Raw genomic sequence first — 18,278 nt, 5'->3', positions numbered from 1 at the left:
AAAAATCAAATAGAATCAGGAAGTATTGGTATAAATACTTAGGACAACGGGGTGTTTACGCAATCTAACATGAAAACAAAACATTGGTAGAGATATATTATTGCATTATTCCCGCACGTTCTATTTAAAGTACTTTCTAAAAGTCATTGAAATCGGTTACCGTCATGAACCATTGAAAGATGTTTTCTACCCGTCATTAACAAAATATCTTCAGTAAACGCAAAAAAAGATTGGTGAAAAAAAACATTGCCTTAGATAATTTAATTTAGTTAGCTTTGGGCTTTGTAATTATGAATAAATACTTTAAAATGTAAAAAAAAAACTCTTTATTGAAAAAACATAACACTTACCCATTTTTTTTGCAATCTTCTACGTTACTCAATTTTCCAAGAGGATTGTTTTCCGTAAACATTTTCAAGTGAGAGCTCGATTTTGATATCGTCAACGTGGTATTTCCAAAACTCTCGTTCAAGTAGCAAAGGGTTTATTCCAAATATTCAAGTGGGTAAAATTATGACGTCAAACGATGGGAATTATTAGTTGCAGTTTCGATCAAGAGACGGGTTTAATCTTCAGTGCGTGTTATCTCTGAGAGACAGCCAATAGAATTTGAGGGCTAGTTGTAGTTTTGATCACGTGATGAATAAATCTCAACAAGATAGGAATAGATTAATCTCCCACGCTTCATTTCTCTTCGGCGCATTGACGAGTAAAGACCTGCTGTCTGTTAGTTCCGTCATTTTTACAGCTCGACAAAGGATTTCCAACGGTAAAGTAAGTAACTATTTTTTCATTGTAATAGACTATATTTTTAGACATATTTAAAACAATTTGCATATTGAAAAAAGCGTTTATATTGAGAATTTTAGCGTAGAAATTTAACAATGTAGGCTTAGTGATAAATTTAGGCTTAACATGTAGGTTTAGTGAGAAAATTAGGCTTAGGATGTAGGTTTAGTGAGAAAATTAGGCTTAGGATGTAGGTTTAGTGAGAAAATTAGGCTTAGGATGTTGTAGTATAGAATGTATCATTTGAAACTATAGAAAAATATTTTGTCTAGATCAGTTATGGACATCGAAGCATATCGACTTGAAACGTTTCGTCACTGGAAAAATCCACATGTTTCCAAAGAAAAACTAGCGGAGGCCGGATTCTACTATATTCAACGTGGTGATGAAGTACGATGTTACAAATTCCATGGAATCTTAGGAGACTGGGAATCAGGAGACGTACCAGAATGGGAACACGCCAGATTCTTTCCACACTGTACGTCGAGGGATAATTCACCATCGGAAAAAAGTACATCTCGCAAGAATAGGACATCCTGGCCCCACCAAGGTCAGCGGCAATGGAGGAGGACGACTTCATCTCTATTCCGGTCAGACGTCGTGAGGTAGAACTTTTAATTAAATAATTTATACAACTTGCACTTGCAGAAGGTAGTTCGTTTCAACCCTTTAAATGCAATTGTTTATATCCCTTACAAAGATCGAATTAATTACAATTATATAGATAAATTACGATTTAAACGGATTATATATAATATCGGATTAGTCGTAGAACCAATTTTACGTAATCATGTAAACAAAGTTCTAAAATAAAATTTAAATTTAAATAACTTGTTCTTTATAGCTTATTATAGACATTAGAAGCGCTTAAGAAACTATGGGTAACAAGGGGTGGGGCAAGGGGCGATGCAGAGAGAATATGGCGATTGAGATAGCAATTATAGAGTTTAGGGATGGGATAAAAATATGGTGATTGGAAATTATAGCGATTGGAAACGATAAGAAATTATGGCGATTGGGGATAAGCAAAGGGGTAAAAATCAAATCTCCAAAAATCTGCGCTAGGAAAAATAATTCTGGCGAATGAAAATTATAGCGATTTTAAACGATAAGAAATTATGGGGATAAGCAAAGGGGTAAAAATTCAATCTCCAAAAATCTGCGTTAGGAAAACTGATTCTGGCGAATGAAAATTATAGCGATTGGAAACGATAAGAAATTATGGGGATAAGCAAAGGGGTAAAAATCCAATCTCCAAAAATCTGCGTTAGGAAAACTGATTCTGGCGAATGAAAATTATAGCGATTGGAAACGATAAGAAATTATGGCGATTGGGTATAAGCAAAGGGGTAAAAATAAAATCTCCAAAAATCTGCGCTAGGAAAACTGATTCTGGCGAATGAAAATTATAGCGATTTTAAACGATAAGAAATTATGGGGATAAGCAAAGGGGTAAAAATCCAATCTCCAAAAATCTGCGTTAGGAAAACTGATTCTTTCGAATGAAAATTATAGCGATTGGAAACGATAAAAATTATGGCGATTGGGTATAAGCAAATGGGTAAAAATCCAATCTCCAAAAATCTGCGTTAGGAAAACTGATTCTGGCGAATGAAAATTTTAGCGATTGGAAACAATAAGAAATTATGGCGATTGGGTGAAGGGGGAGGGAAGGGGGAAAGCCGAGAGAGTCTACTGATTGCGATATGGTTAATGAGAGATAACAAGTATGGTTAACGAAGATATCAGCGTTGGGGAAAACATTCTGGGGATTATGGTTAACGGGGGAAGGGGGAGTAGAGAGAGTCTACTGATTGCGATATGGTTAATGAGAGAAAACAATTATGGTTAACGAAGATATCAGCGCTGGGGAAAACATTCTGGAGATTATGGTTAACGGGGGAAGGGGGGAGCAGAGAGAGAGAGTCTACTGATTGCGATATGGTTAATGAGAAAAGATATCAGACTGATAATCTCATTAACCATATCGTCATCCTTCTCTCTAACACTTTGCTCTGGGTTGAGAACACCTTGATAACACTTTGCCCTGGGTTGCGAACACCGTGATAACACTTTGCCCTGGGTTGCAAACACCGTGATAACACTTTGTCCTGGGTTGCGAACACCGTGATAACACTTTGCTTAGGGTTTCGAACACACAGACCCTCACACCTCGACAAAGATGGCGATGGCAAGACCTCTCCGCAAACAAGTTCACTCGGAGAGGCAAAAACTATCAATTTTAAGATTAAATCTTATCCAATATCAAATGTCATTTAAAATTTATTTGTAATAAAATTCTTCGAATGAAAATGAGATAAATTTTTTTAAAGACACTTCTTATTAAATTTTAGATAAAAATTTGAAAATATTTTCTTTTAAATATATTAAAGATATTTTGCTGATATCTTACTATTTTCCCAAAAATATTTGAATTTTGTACCAATTCTAGATTCAGAATAAAAGCGCCATCTGTCTCCAAATATTTGATCTTCGGCCTCGGAAACCTCTACGAACTGTGTCCATGTCTTTTACTTTGGCGGACTTTATCGCGCACCGCGCGTTTGTTATATAGATGCCAGACCAAGTTATGTTGACTTAATTGTTAGATAAGGTGCAGACTAGGCTGTGTTGGGATATTCTGGGTACAGGTTTTGGCTACTTTCGGAGTTTATTTTTAATTTGTTATTATTCAAATTAACATGATGTTCATTGGTTAAATTGATTCTTCACTATATGAATGACCCGGTGGTTATGATCGCTGTTAATACACTAGGTTGTTGATAAAGTGCTGCTTTGGATAAAACTTCCTTTTAGGTTGTATTGTAGAGGGTTTATCAAGTTAATTAACAGGGTAATTGTTAAAGCGTTGTAAATCTTTTTTGTGGTAAAGTTATTGTATTAGGTTATTAAAGGGCGCTTATTTATTTGATGTACAGGGTGATTGGAGTATCGTTCATTATTAAAGGACAGGGTGATTAATGAAACGTGTTCATGTGTTTTTCTTTAAGTTAAAATACCTCTTTGGTTGTTAATGGTTAATGGTCGGTTATATTAAACGACAGGGTTATTGCTATACTTTAGTGTTTGTAATATACAGGGTGATTGAGAAAACGCTCATTTTGGACAAAATTCATCTTGGGTTAATAAAGTACATTTAGTAAGTTAATACACATGATGATTGAAGTTAAAATTTAAGTTTAATATTCAAAATATTTTAATGCATTGTGTTTATTTTAGTGTGCGTGACATCTTCTCCATTTTATTTTAAAACATCATCTCTTCAACCAGAAATAAATTTTCAAAAGGGGGATAAACTTTTGCCCCTTCCGCCACCACCAAAAAAATTCAACGCCGAGCAATTTTGAAAAATCGCCGCGCCGTTGCCAACTCAAATAAAATCGGCGCTATGCTCTAGCTGTAAGCATTAGCCCGTAGACGACACATCTGTGCCGACAAACCGTACATTTATAACCTGTACCACCTTGTTTTAAAAAACGTTGCGAAGGTTTTTATACAGGGTATGCTTCAATAAAAAAAGCTTAAAGATTGCAGCGAGGGCAAATTTTAGTAATTTTATGAACTATGATGGAAAGCCACGAAGGAAGCATCGAATTACATCAAGTTGACGAATCGAAGATAAGACCAAGAATAAAAGTAAAAGTAGGTCCAGCTCATCCCAATTTGATGTCGCTTGCTTGTGTTCTGGTGTGCTCCACATTTTGTACGTTAAGCGCACTTCAGTATCGACTGTATCATTCAACCAACCGCTCAAGCGTTTCTAGTTGCTCAAGGAGCCACATTTTGTTTCAATTAACTCCCATTACTTTCCAAAGCAATAATATTCCGAATATTGTAATATCCGATACTGAGCCTCTAAACATCAATACGGGTGCCACTAATCAGAGAGTTTAGTCGCTTGTTTCAAGAAACGTCAGTCAAATGTTAAATCAAAAATAAACAAAATGGACGACTCGCTAATTCTACAATACATTCCAAAGATATTGTAAGTACTGTTTGCTAATTGTGGTATTAAATGGTAAAATAAATTTTGAAATTACTATTTACAGGTTCTTAAAGGTTCAACCTTGGGTACTGAAAGTTAAAAATTTATACAATTGGATTCTAATACTGCAGAACATTCTGAAGAAACGGTGGAACTAGATTAATAATGTAAATAAATTTCAGTCAGTTTAAAATAATTGGTTTTATAGATGTTGGAGCCATTAAATTCTGACACCTAAAAACGTTGACAGATGAAAATAGATTGAGGAATTTTCCGCACAAAATCTGGACTCTTAAGCAACTCACTAATAGTTTAGAAAAGATGAGCAATACGAAAATTTGTATAGGAAGTAACAAAGAATGAAACTCGTATTCTGAAAGGTCTAAATCAGTTTCTGATTTCTGAAATAGCTTTTTGAAAATACGGTACGCTAAATTTGCAAAAGTCGGATCCTCGAAATAATTACATTCTTGGGTTGTCAACTATCGCTCTTTTTTCAAACGTTAATAAATAAAATCTAATGGTATTTATCCTGAAGCAATTTCAACAACAATAATCTTGTAATTTTTCTTATCTCTAAATCTCCTTTCATTATTTGAGCTCTGGGTCAAATATTAGAAACCTAATGGCCACTAAAGAAAGATGAACTGTCCAACAGATCCAATATAATATTGTTCTTTCTGGTTGCCACTATAAATAAATATAGGATACACGAACAATATTATACCGGATCTGTAGGATATGATACGGAAACCCACGTATCTCAGTACCCTTTTTCGAAAACGTATATCATCCGGAATTAGAGAAAGCAAATATAAGAGATCTCGTGTATATGCTGCGGCGGTTGAAGGCACGGTTTTATGTTGAAGCGGAACTACTTTGTCGATATCAAACACTTCTCGGTAATAAAGATCGAACGAGACGCGTGACGTCACGTTAGAGTAGCATCTAGAAAAACCATAATCAATTTCTGGGACTGATCTTTCTCCCGCGCGTAACGTGCAAACTAGTAAGTGCTCCGAAATTGCCCCGGGAACCTATAAAAAAATTGACGTTGCGCGACGCGTTTGAAAGCTACTTCCTTTCTCTTTATGACAACATTATGTTATGTTCCCCTTAGAGTAATTCGGAATGACAAATGGATTTTGTCAGACAAGTTTCTCGATCTCTTCTAAGAATAAGAAAAAGTGCGGGAAGAAACAATTGACAAAGAATCTTGCGCTCTTTTCTTTGACGCAATATCCCTCTGCTATACGTATGCACATAAGTAACATAAGTATGGCACAGAACGAATTCGGTTAATGATAGTCTGTCGTGGAGTGATTGTGAAATAGGAAGTTTCCGAACAGGAAATTCGTCCCTTCCTACTCTTTCCGTTGGCAAAATAATTGGTTAGTTTGATTGCGAAAAATTCTAGTGTTCACACGTTTATGCTTGAAATTCGAAACTATCTAACTTCTGAAATGTAGACAGTGTTTAAAAAGATTATTCTTATCTTCCGATTCAATAATTCATCATTATTTTCCAAAAGTGACCGTTATTTACACTTTTCAATAGGCCTTGGCTGGTCCGTCCAAAAGGCTGCCCGGCGATTTTCCGGGCATCCTACAAACACTAGGAGCAGTTCCCGGAGAGTTGTTAGTCCGTCGGTACGTAATGGTTTACGTTGGCATTGGCGAAACAGACTTTTATTAAAAAAATTGTTTGGTTGAATAGGAAGTGTCATACTTATGTTTCTTATGTTACTTACGGTAAGAAATATAATAAATTAAAATTACGAAAAAAAATTTAATTATTTATTAACTCGCTTTAATACCCGGCTTCACCCGGGGTCTTAGTTTTAATGAATTAGATCTGATTTGTAGGTATGAAAAGTAAACGCTGTAGCAAAAACGCAACACGTGTAGCAAAAAGTCCGGAACTACTTAAAAATCCCAACTAAACCTACCCTTCTACGAAGTCCCTTTCTTTCACACTAACTCCCTTTCAACGAATTTCACACTATCCCGTTAAAAAAGTTTAAAGTTCGGGACGGGCGCAAAATAAAATCGAATTAGATTAATAACCATGTCAGGTATTTGGAATTAGGCGCGCTTAGTTGGAAATCAGGCCCTGAACATTGAGTTTTTAGGAACATGACATACAAATAAATAAATAAATATAAGGACAAACTTTAAGATTTATTGAGTGGAGTGAGCGTAGCTCTCTTAGCAGCGAGTTCTATGGGAAAGTTTTGTCCGTCCGTCCGTTAGTAAGTTTCAAAGAAGGGGGGCGCAAGAGAAAGAGGAATGGTATGAGCCACGTTAGAGAGAGAGAGCGAGAGGGTAGGGGGGCGCTAGACGGGAATAGGAGCGAGTTTCAAACGCCGTCCGTCCGTTAGTAAGTTTCAAAGGAGGGGGCGCAAGGGAATGAGGAATGGTATGAGCCACGGGAGAGAGATAGAGGGAGAGAGATAGAGAGAGAGAGCGAGAGGGTAGGGGGCGCTAGACGGGGATAGGGGCAAGTTGTAAGGAAACGTTTTGTAGAGAAGTAGGGGGTAGTAGCGGCGCTAGAGGGGGTGTCAGAGGCGTTAGCCGAAGAGAGACAGAGCGAGAGCTGGTGGAAATTTTGTCCGTTCTCGCTCCGAGGGGATGCTAGAGAAAAGGGGTAGATAGGTAAAGACTACATAAAACCATTTCGAATTTTTAAATTTTTATTCTACGATTGGATTACACTCTTATTTCAACTTGTAAAACTTCAATCGGTATACCACCACTGCCAGTTTCCTCCACCTCAACTACTCCTCTCCATAATTTCATCACAGTTTCCCCAGACATTAAAGTGAACGGTATCAAACTGGCCAACTTGTCGAATTCGTCGTCACTATTAAACTCCGGATTGTCCGAAAGGTTTCTTCTTTTAGAATAACGTTATTTAATAAAAAAAATACCATATTTTAGAAATTCATTAACGGGAAAAATAGTTACTTTGCTGTAGGGACAGCTGCCTTTTTAACGGGCGTTTTGTGGGCCGGAGAAGTATTGAAATCAACGGCTGCCTTTTTGACGGGTGTTTTGCAAGCCGTCGACTGAGTAGGAAAGCGGGTTTATTTGGTGGTTGTAAGCGGTCGCGCACCAGAATTGCAAAGGGAACGTCTAAGAATATCTTAGAAACGGAAGGCAGACGTAATTTTATAATGACAAACGTAATTTTATGATGGAAATTTTATAAGGGCAAACGGAAATTTTATAATGAAAATATTAAAATATATTGTGCAATTACCTTTCGCCCTCCAAATTTAGAACGACTTTTGAAAGTCAATAGTAAGACCGGACTAGCTTCCAAAAAAAAAACTGGAGAGGCTGAAACTACTAGAATATGTATGTCATAAAAATAAAAGTTATTACCTTAATTTATTTAAATGTGTGTTCAATATTTGAATTATTTATATTGTCGCTAGCTCGCTCCGCTCAGGTCTTTGTCAAAAATACCCGTTGGGTGTTTGTGACGCCCTAGTAGTTATAGATAACTGCCAAAAATAAGAGATGTGGTTTTGGAAATAAAAGCGTTTTAGAAAACGTTTTACGAAATCACAAAAACTGCAAACGCGGTGATTTCACTTAGCCCCGATATCCCACACAGACGGACGGACAGACGCGGTGATTGTAATACCCCTGCTAGGGACTAGTCTCTTCGGAACCTATAATAATTAATATCTTTCCGATGAATCTTTTTTTACATGACTAGATAATTGATTAAAATAATCATTTGGAAATTCTATCTTATCTTTCTTAGTTGGACGCGAAGTACTCATGACTAGATTCTAGCAGAAGAAAATAGGGGTAGAGGAGCACCTGCACCAAATAGCGAGGTGCCATTAAACGAATTTTACGCGCCATTTTACTACCCCCGGGGGTTGGCAGACGCAAGCGGGTGCTACGCCGTTTCGTCAGCTAGGAGGTTAAAGCATACTACTAACTGGCAGTGGCATAAAAAAGAGTAATTAGATCAATATAAAGTATCATTTTCCTTAAATTATTATTAATTTTTATTTTCTAATAATTAATTTTGTATTTCTAGCTTAAAAATGGACTTGTCAGACGTTTTGAAGCACTAAAGGGAAGAGTTATATCCAACAAGGGGTGAATTGTTGCAAAGGCTTAAATAAACTGGAGATATCAAATTTGTGTTTAAAAGCATGACTATGAAATTCAACTCATTAAAAGAAAGTGAAAACCATGTGAAACAGATAAGAAGGTACGAGGCTATGAATGTTTTCTAAATACTTGGCAAAACTGGATTACAAGCATTGTAGCGAAAGCGATGGAAATACAAATTGAAGTTGCTGGCTTTTATGCAGTATCACCAGACGTAGATTTGATATACTCTGCTATAAATAAAAATATTGAAATTCAAAGTCTGATGGCGTAATTGAGGATATCGTTGTAGTACTACACTTCTTAGGACATTCCATATTGGATTGTCATAATAAGCGTGAAATAGAGTTGCAAAAAGTTGTGATGAATAGCAAGTAGTTGTAAGGCCATTACCCCTCAAAGAATCTTTAAGAAATCAACAATCTGATCAACAGTACTCGGCGTATTGTTTAGGAGGTGGTTCATTAGGGGAAATTATAAATGTGAATCGGCGTAGATTAGCGAATAAAAATTTATCCTTGACCCAAAAGAACGAATCCAACTCTCTGCTACAAATTAATCTTTCGCTGAGAGGTATAGAAAAGAACGTGAAATCCATCCCAGAAGCTTTAAAAAAACGTGATAGAGGAGGACTACACTTCCTTCACGAGAAGCTAATTCCCACCGTGAGGAATGTTTCTGTTTGTGTTGGTCTATCTTAGCAGAGATTCGGACAAACAGATGGAGCCAATGTGATAAAAACAAACTATGGCCCTTTTTACTCCCAGATGAAAATTTTAAGAAATCAATTTTACACTGCATTGCAGATAATACCACAATTCTCTAGCCAACATTTTGAAAAATTCCACTCTATGTATTTGAGAAAGATGGGGCATGCGTTCTTAAATGACTTAATTTTTGGAAAGAGCGAACAGAAAAATATGAAGGATAATTCACGGGGACAAGGTGGACAGCTTCTTCGGGATAAACTGTTTCAACTGGGTGGAGGAAGAAAAAGTAAGAAGCAGAAAAGCCAGGAGACAACAAACACTGTTGGTGGTGAAACCCCTAATACCAAAGGTCAAAATTCAGCAAGTTACAAACGAAACTCTAGACTTAGCCAATCACTGTAGTTCAGAATCTCTAACCAATACAGTCAGCCAACCAATTTGTCCCCAAAAGCCAAAGGTACCTACGAAAATACAACCAAAATGTTTTTCCTCAAAAATAGGTCGTAATGAATTAAAAACGTCTAGTAAAGTTTTGGTACCTGCGAAAGATGATAACAACGTGATACCCCCGATACCAACTTCTTCTCGAGGAAGAGTGATAAAAAAACCATTATCGAAATGATTTTTACTATACAGGACTACGCTAAGGTGTCAATTCTAAGGCTATGAATTGTTTTAAGTGATAAATTGTTTATGGGGTTTTATAAGTATTAATAGAAAAGTACAACTTTTTATAAACCAAGTTTTATTAAGTGTAAATTGTAATTTTTCAAGTACTTAAACATAACGAAATAATATCAAAGAAGATTTAATATTTATTTCCAAAGTTTATTTTTTAATCCGAAATAGATGGAGTGTTAATATTAGTTTCCCGATAAAATCTTTCACCTGTTTTTACTTCAATTTTCATTTCGGAATTAATAAGGAAAGATCTTTTAGTAGGTTGGAAATTAGAACCTGGTAATTCCCCTGCTGTTATGAAGCGTAATTGGCTAAACAAGGTTTCTACTACACTGCCGTTTACTTTAACTGGGTAAATATAAAATTTCGATACCTTTCATGATTATCATCTACAAGTCCTATAAACCCATACACTGATATTCGCAGTAAGTCCCACGTTTGTCAGGCTAAGAAGAATTCGCCTTCCCACCCTTTTGATGGTTTGTCCAGCTGGATTGTGATTATTCGTGGTCTCGATAGTCCAATGGTAACCTACGACCTTTGGGTTAACGTCCCAACGCCACTACCATTGGACTTCCGAGGCCACGAATAATCACGCCTCGGACATCCAATTTAAGAATGATTCGATCTGGTTCACATTTTTGGCGGGATACATTTAACCCGTTGTTGACGGTGCCGTAGCTTTTTACGTCAACTAATTTATAACAGGTCCTTAAATTGGATGTCCGAGGCCTGACTATTCGTGGCTTCGGTAGTCCATTGGTAGTGGCGTTGGGACGGTAGGCCGAAGGTGGTTGGTTCGATTCCTGCCCGAGATGATATGATTTTTCTCAGTCACTCTGGTATGGAACAATACGCAGAGGTATTCCTTGATTTAAATGAAACTTCTAATTGTATTAATTCCTGCGTAAAAATGAAAATAAACTCTCAATATTCCATCTTAAGTAAACTGTGTTTTAAAAGGGTAGTCGTAAAGGCCTCCTCCGATAATTTGCAACGTAGTTGGACGTGTAACAGTCAGGCAAGAAAAAGACCGAATGTCATTGTTTTGATAGTGGTAATCGAGATCTGCAAAAATAAATATTAATAAGCAATTCAAGACAAATAAAAAAAATCATAATTTCCAGTAGCTGCTGAACTTGTACTACAGCTTCGATGTCACAAACATTGTCTCCACTCTTAAAAACCTTTGATCTACATTGAAGTAATGATCCTGAAGCTGATCGCTTTCCAAGTTTTCACCCACAATTAATGGAACTTGGTTGCAAAGCAACGAGTATTCCGATATTACTGTTGAAATACTTTCTACGCGTAGTACCGAACTTTCACAAGAAATTGTAGTATGTGATTCATTATTACCAAGGCCAAGGCCCATACCCAGTTCGTCTGTTGCTGTGGATTGATTTTTAACTACGAGTTTATTTTCAACTACCGGTTTAGTTTGAGTAGATTTCACATATCCTTTGAACACAGTATGAGTGTTCTTATTTGTAGTATCTTTGTACGTGACAAACACTGCGTAAATACATCCATTTTTGATTTTAAAAGTAAACATCCAAACTGTTGCAGACGACCCTCAGAAGCTTCTCTGTAGAGAATGGGGTTCGATTTAAAAAAGGTGGTTAGACTGGACCTAGCACGATTGGTCAGATTCAAACATTAGGGGTGGCGGGGGATTATTCAGACTTGCATGGCTCAAAGCTACAGTGCTCGTCTTCCCCTATTTTCTTATGATACTAGCAACTAGGAGCAACACACACAGCAAGGGGGAGAGGATATTCCAACCAAGATGACCGACTCCCCTTATGATTTAGTAATTCCAAAACATTGAGTAGATGGCGCCACCATCAACCCCATAATTTATAAAGATCTAGGTCATCGCTCCGCCCCCCCCCCCCCCTCAGAAGATAGCTCCCTATTGAATATAGGTGAGGTACGAACGCGTGTCACCGTTGTCACGACTTACAAGTGGGCCTCAAGCCCGCTGTGAATTAAGGAATTTTTTTAAACTAAACCTGTGGCCAGTAGAGCCGAGGTAGTTTAATTAAAAAACTGGCCACTGGCCACTTACCATTTTTAACCTTCACAATCAGGCTTTTATAATTTATGGTCAAATAATCTATTCTTGACAATATGCGCTATGCCCTAGCGGCTAGGGCATAGGCTTAGTAGGTTAGTGCTTGGCAAGCACACAGCATTGAAGCAAAGACCAAACAATTTCAGGGATTAATATAGTATTTTGTAATTAACTAAAATCTTGAAGGATAAAACTTTGAATTCATTGAGTGGTCACCAGGGACATTAACACCCTAATCATTTAATTTTTAAACTGGCCCAGCTAATATTTAAACTGGGGCTTGGCCTGTGATAGTGCCTTATTTCTCACACTGGTCTCAAGAATTTAATTTAAAGGATAAATCTCCTCCTGTTATGTAGCACCTAGAGCTCGGCGTTTGGATAAGAAATAATCACTTTATTTATTTTTATCCACTAACGAAAAGTATCTGAAAAAAAACGATTATTTTACACCTTAAATTGCTATATAGCCGTGGATAATATCCATGGATAAACAGTTAATCGTAATTTTTATGGTTAATCATAACTTTAGCGGTTAATTTATCTGTTTCGCCGAGCTCTAGTAGCACCACCTTGGATTAATAATAGTAGTTCCTACCTGGATATATCATGTGCATTTCCTAAGTGCTTGTAGAAGGCTACGTGTTACGGGAGTTTTGGAAATTTTCCGTTAACTTCGCCGAAGCGGTGCTGCTGTCGCAAAAGTCATTTGCTTTTTCAATTTTTTCCAAGTAGAAACTACTATTATTAATCCAAGGCGCCACCATTCCGCTAAACTAAGAAACCGTTTTTCTTATAAAATTTATAACTTCTTGATTTTTATGCAAATAAGTTTATTACAAAACTGGTTTTCATAATAAGAACATTTTATCACATGAAAAATTAGTTTCTTTTGAAATTTTATTTAGCTTGTTTTGAATATAATTTTTTTAATGAAAGTTTGAACAATTAACAATTCACAATATAACACAAATAATCAAACACATCCGAGAGTTTCGGTTGTTTTTTTCTAGGAGCTAAATCATTGAGTTTAAAAAAGTGGAAGCTTGTTTTGAAAACATATAAAAATCAGGAATATACAGAAGAAAATAAAATAATCCTTTTTGAAAAAATGCGTCAAAAACATTTCAATAAATTAAAGAAAACCTAAAATGAATTTAAATTATTATGATATTACCATACAGTTCACATACTTCAAAAAAAAATTTAAACTTTCAGTTGAAACTTATCTTATATCGATTGCAAGTAAGCAACGACAGCACTCTTAACTATTTCCAGCTAAATTTTTTTTAAATTTTTTCGAGTAAATATTTGGTCGATAAATGTGAAAGAGTACCCAGGGGGCCTAGAGAAGGAAAACTGACTACAAACCTGAATAATTATGATTATTTCGCTTAACTATTTTACAAAAGCATTGGCAGCAAAGGCTAAGGTGGTGTCTTGGATATTAGCCTAGCTGATTATTATTATTATTATTATTATTATTATTATTATTATATTATTAAATTACCAGTCACGGGTACGTTTATGATTTTAGTCTTATTTTCGAAACGCGGAGACGCGATTTGAAAATTTTCGCAAATTTTATTCATGGGCGTATTTTTAGAGCGGATAAACTGTTTTATTCGCCAAGTGAGAACTAGGCTAAACACGTGGTAGGCGACGGAAAGTAATTTGTATGGTAGAAGGCTAACGAACTTTTTTCACCTTGTGAAATTGACGCTATCAGGTGGCAGGCTATAACTGTTAACTCATAAATTAAAATATATCTAAAACTAAAAGTTGATGAATATCAATCAAATTAATCACATTAAATTATTATTTTAACTAATTTAATTAGATTGTTTTAATAAATTTTAATTTTTCAATATAGATGTCACTTAATTGAGAAAATCTAGCGCTTTTTTTAAATAAAGAAATAATAGATGTCTGACCTGTCGGTAAAGCCAACTACGTAAACGTGTCTAATTATATGGGTGGCAAATTGTCGTTGACGCTTACCCAAATAACATATCCTCTATCTTATTTTAGCCACTCGCATACAGTAAGAAACTTATTTCTGAATCGGTAGAAACGTCAATAGATTGAGTCGACTATCTGCAAATCAGTTGATAAACAAAATTTGAGGTACATTTATTGTACGTCGGCAGATATTTTTGTTTAACCCGACATTTCGTATATCAAAGTTAAGGTCGTTAATGATGACTTTAAAATGGTAATCCGAAACAAAAAAAACCAGGAAGGTCGGTTAAAACGTCCACAAGATCAGTCGTACATTGCTTAGCCGTATGTCAGTTACTTTCACCAACCTAAGACCGATTCACTTGAGGTCGGTAGATGGTTGCTTGAGCCGGCTCTCATCTCGAATTATAAAAATTAGAGTTGCGAATGCCGACTTCAAAATGGTTATCTTAATCAGCGTTGGTAAACAGCAGCCAAAAAACAACCCTTTGAAACGAGACGGTCAGTAAAACATCCACAAATTGAGTCTATTTTACTGCTTAGACTTTTTCGGTTAGGGATATCTTTGATTTAGGATACGTAATAAAATTGTGAATTCCATTAAAGTTAAAAATTTCCAGTTGAAAATGAATAGCGATAAAATCACCGTCTTATAAATATTGTGCATTATGAATTTTGAAAACTTAGAATTAGACGTGGTCCATTATTCTCAAAATGTCAGAAGTGTCTCAACGATTATTCACTTGAGGTTATCGTAACTTGCCACTAAAATATTTAACGAATTCACGCAGTGAAATTTATAATGTTGGTGAAAGAATAAATATAACCAAGGACCAATATAATCTAAAAGTACGTTACAAAGGCTTGGTAACAATTTTGGGATAAGTAATATATTTATCGAACCCGTTTAATATGGTGCCTGTTATGGCCAGAACAGCCGAAATGTACTGAAGTGGTTGGGGATTTAAACCGAAGAACAGCACTTCCCACACCAACGAAAGAACGATGTTCATAGCTGTCATCATAGCAGACACCTTCCCAGCTTCGCCAAATTTACAGGCGTTGTACAACAAAATTGAAATCGTGGCGTTAAATAAACCACTAATTAGCAATATGACTGCAGGCAGACCGCACTGGGGGACAACGAAAGTGTCACTGGTCAAAAGGATGGTCACAGCCAACATAGAGACGGAAGCGCCTTGTACCACACACACAAAATTCACGTTTAACGTAGATATTTTCTTCCACGAAATAAACATTATCGATACTACGAGACAATATCCAATTGAGAATGCTATTCCTGTGTAAAACTGGGACGCGTTTCCGATGGCGGACAGAGAATCGCCACTTAAACTCGTCAACACAACGCTGACAACGGTAACGAGCAACGCGATCAATTTGAGCCCAGTGATATTTTCCGAAAATATGATTCTACTCAAAACCAACGCTACGAACGGTCCAAAGCTGGTAATAATGAAAACTACGCTCGATGAAACTAACTTCAATGCCTGGTTGTATAAGAGTCCCATTGATATGACGATTACGCAATGTAAAATCAAGAACAAGTAAACTTTTTTGTCCTTCGTTTTCGGAAGTCTTTGTTTGCTGAATCGGGAGAGGCAAATCCATTGCGGTAAATTGAAACAAAATGTTGCTCCTTGACTAAATAGAATCACTTGAGTGGGTGGAAGCCAAGGGTACAGTCGAAACTGAAGCGCGGCTAAAGTACAAAGTGTAGCGCTCGCTAAAACGCAAACTAAAGAGATCAAACTCGGATGAACTAGACCTACTTTTCCTTTTTTTCGTGAAATTATTACCGATTCGTCAACTTGATCTAATTTGATGTTTTCTTCGTGGCTTTCCATCGTAGTTAATAAAATAACTAAAATTTGCCTTCGATGAAATCGATATTTGCTCTGCTTATCTCCATTTCGTAAAGCTATCAAAATGCTTTGAAGCGGTTGTTATTGAAACATACTCTGGAAAAGCAAAGCTGTTGCAACGTTTTGAAAACACGGCGGTACAGGCTCCAATTAAGGGTACGGCTCACACGCGACATTTACGCGGTATAGTGTACACGTCCTAGCTTCAGGATGATGAAGGCACATTTTGTAATAATATTCGCAAAAATAGCACCAAGATTTCTTAATTTGATTTAAACGTTGGCGAAACATTTTTAATTAGAAAGTTTGACATAATACCGAAGTATTTTTGCTGCTATATATAATTTGGGAGAAACTTTAATTTTAGATATCTTATTTTTAAAATGCGAATTACAAGAGTTTTCGCAGTCACGAGAAGTACGTCAATCTCCGATAACGGAAGAATAAAATAGGTCATTCGATGGTGGATCAACACTTTTACGTCTTGGCCGCTAGAAGCGCTGGTGAATGACTTTTGGGTACAAAGTCTGCTGGAGCATAAATTATTCAATATCCATAACGTTAGGAAGGCCAACTACAGAGTATCGGTATAATTATTTATAGGTAAATGCATAGAGTTGCACGATACAAGCGACCATTCAACGGTCACGTCAAAATTTACTTAAAGTAAACGATGACTAAAAGTATAACAATGCAGGTAGAAGAGACACTTCCTTATTTCTATATATCCACAATTTTCGAATTATAATTGCTCTGCTAACCTGCCAATAGTTCTACCAATGTTTTACAAAACAATGCTCACCAATACGGTGAACAAACCGATGTTTTACAAAACAATGCTCACCAATACGAGAAACAGACCAAGTTGCTTCGTGTGAATGGAAGTTGACATTCCAAACAATGTGTTAACTATCACGCTAAAGCTAGTGTTTGTCAAGTTTTGAAGAATGGATTGACGATTAGCTCAAAATACTTAAATATAATTATTTAGGTAACACTAGTCGCCAACAAAATTGCTTCGAGGGAATGGAGAAAACATTTCAACAACGTGTTGGCATCGTAATCTCATTGGTTCGTCAAGTTTTAAAGAAAAATCAGTTTCTATGCACGTTGCAAAATAATTAAATATAACCATTTTGATTTCACAAAAATAAATGATAATATGATATGACTAGGGTAACAAGAGTAACTCCATGTCATCGTTTTATCGCTGTTTATATGTGAGGGATAGCTGAAGTCGGAGTAAAAATGTTTTCCCTGATGATTTTTAGCAGACAAATTCTGAATAAGCAGACGATTTTATCAGTTACATTCCCTTACTCTCGCTTTTGGGGAGGATTGTAACGCTATTACTCCGGAACAAGTAAATAGTTTATAGGACAGAGTAAATTTCATTCGTGGAACAGGCGAAAAGAAACCATGTAATGTAGAAAAAATTATATAACGGTTGTCTATAAGGCCGTTCTAATACTGAAGGTCGAATGTTTTGGCAAAGATAAATGAGTGGTTTCGATTTTAACCCCAAATAAAAGAAAAACCAGTTGGCAAGCTTGCCAAAATTTACCTCTCCTCGGAAGAATTGTCCCTAGTGGTATTAATTTATCGATGACCTTTAAAGATAGATCTCCGCAATTCAGAGTTATTTACTAAAAACGTGATCCCGGTTCTATCCCGCCCGGTATAAAATTTTAATTATAATTAAAATAAATGAGACGAAACAACCGATTTTAATTTTTTCAAAACGTTATAAATTAAGTAGTTACAACAGTGAGTTAGACGTACTAAAACAATGCACAATTGAATTTAACGCTTTTTACAGTACAAGTTTATCAGTTGAATATAATACGAAGCAAATTTTAATGAAAGAAATATCTACAGAGGGTATTTGTATTTTTCTCGCTTACGAACTACTTGCCGCATCTTTCAACACTCACCCTTGATGAAGATACCGTAGAATAGCTATATTCGACATCTGGTAGTGGACGACTCGTAGACTTCCCGTTGACGTTGTGACACATACCGCATGAAAAAGACC

The sequence above is a fragment of the Leiobunum rupestre genome, chromosome 3 (genome assembly GCF_980474605.1).
Source record: "Leiobunum rupestre chromosome 3, qqLeiRupe1.1.hap1, whole genome shotgun sequence".
Classification (NCBI taxonomy): domain Eukaryota; kingdom Metazoa; phylum Arthropoda; class Arachnida; order Opiliones; family Sclerosomatidae; genus Leiobunum; species Leiobunum rupestre.
This window is presented reverse-complemented; position numbering follows the sequence as displayed.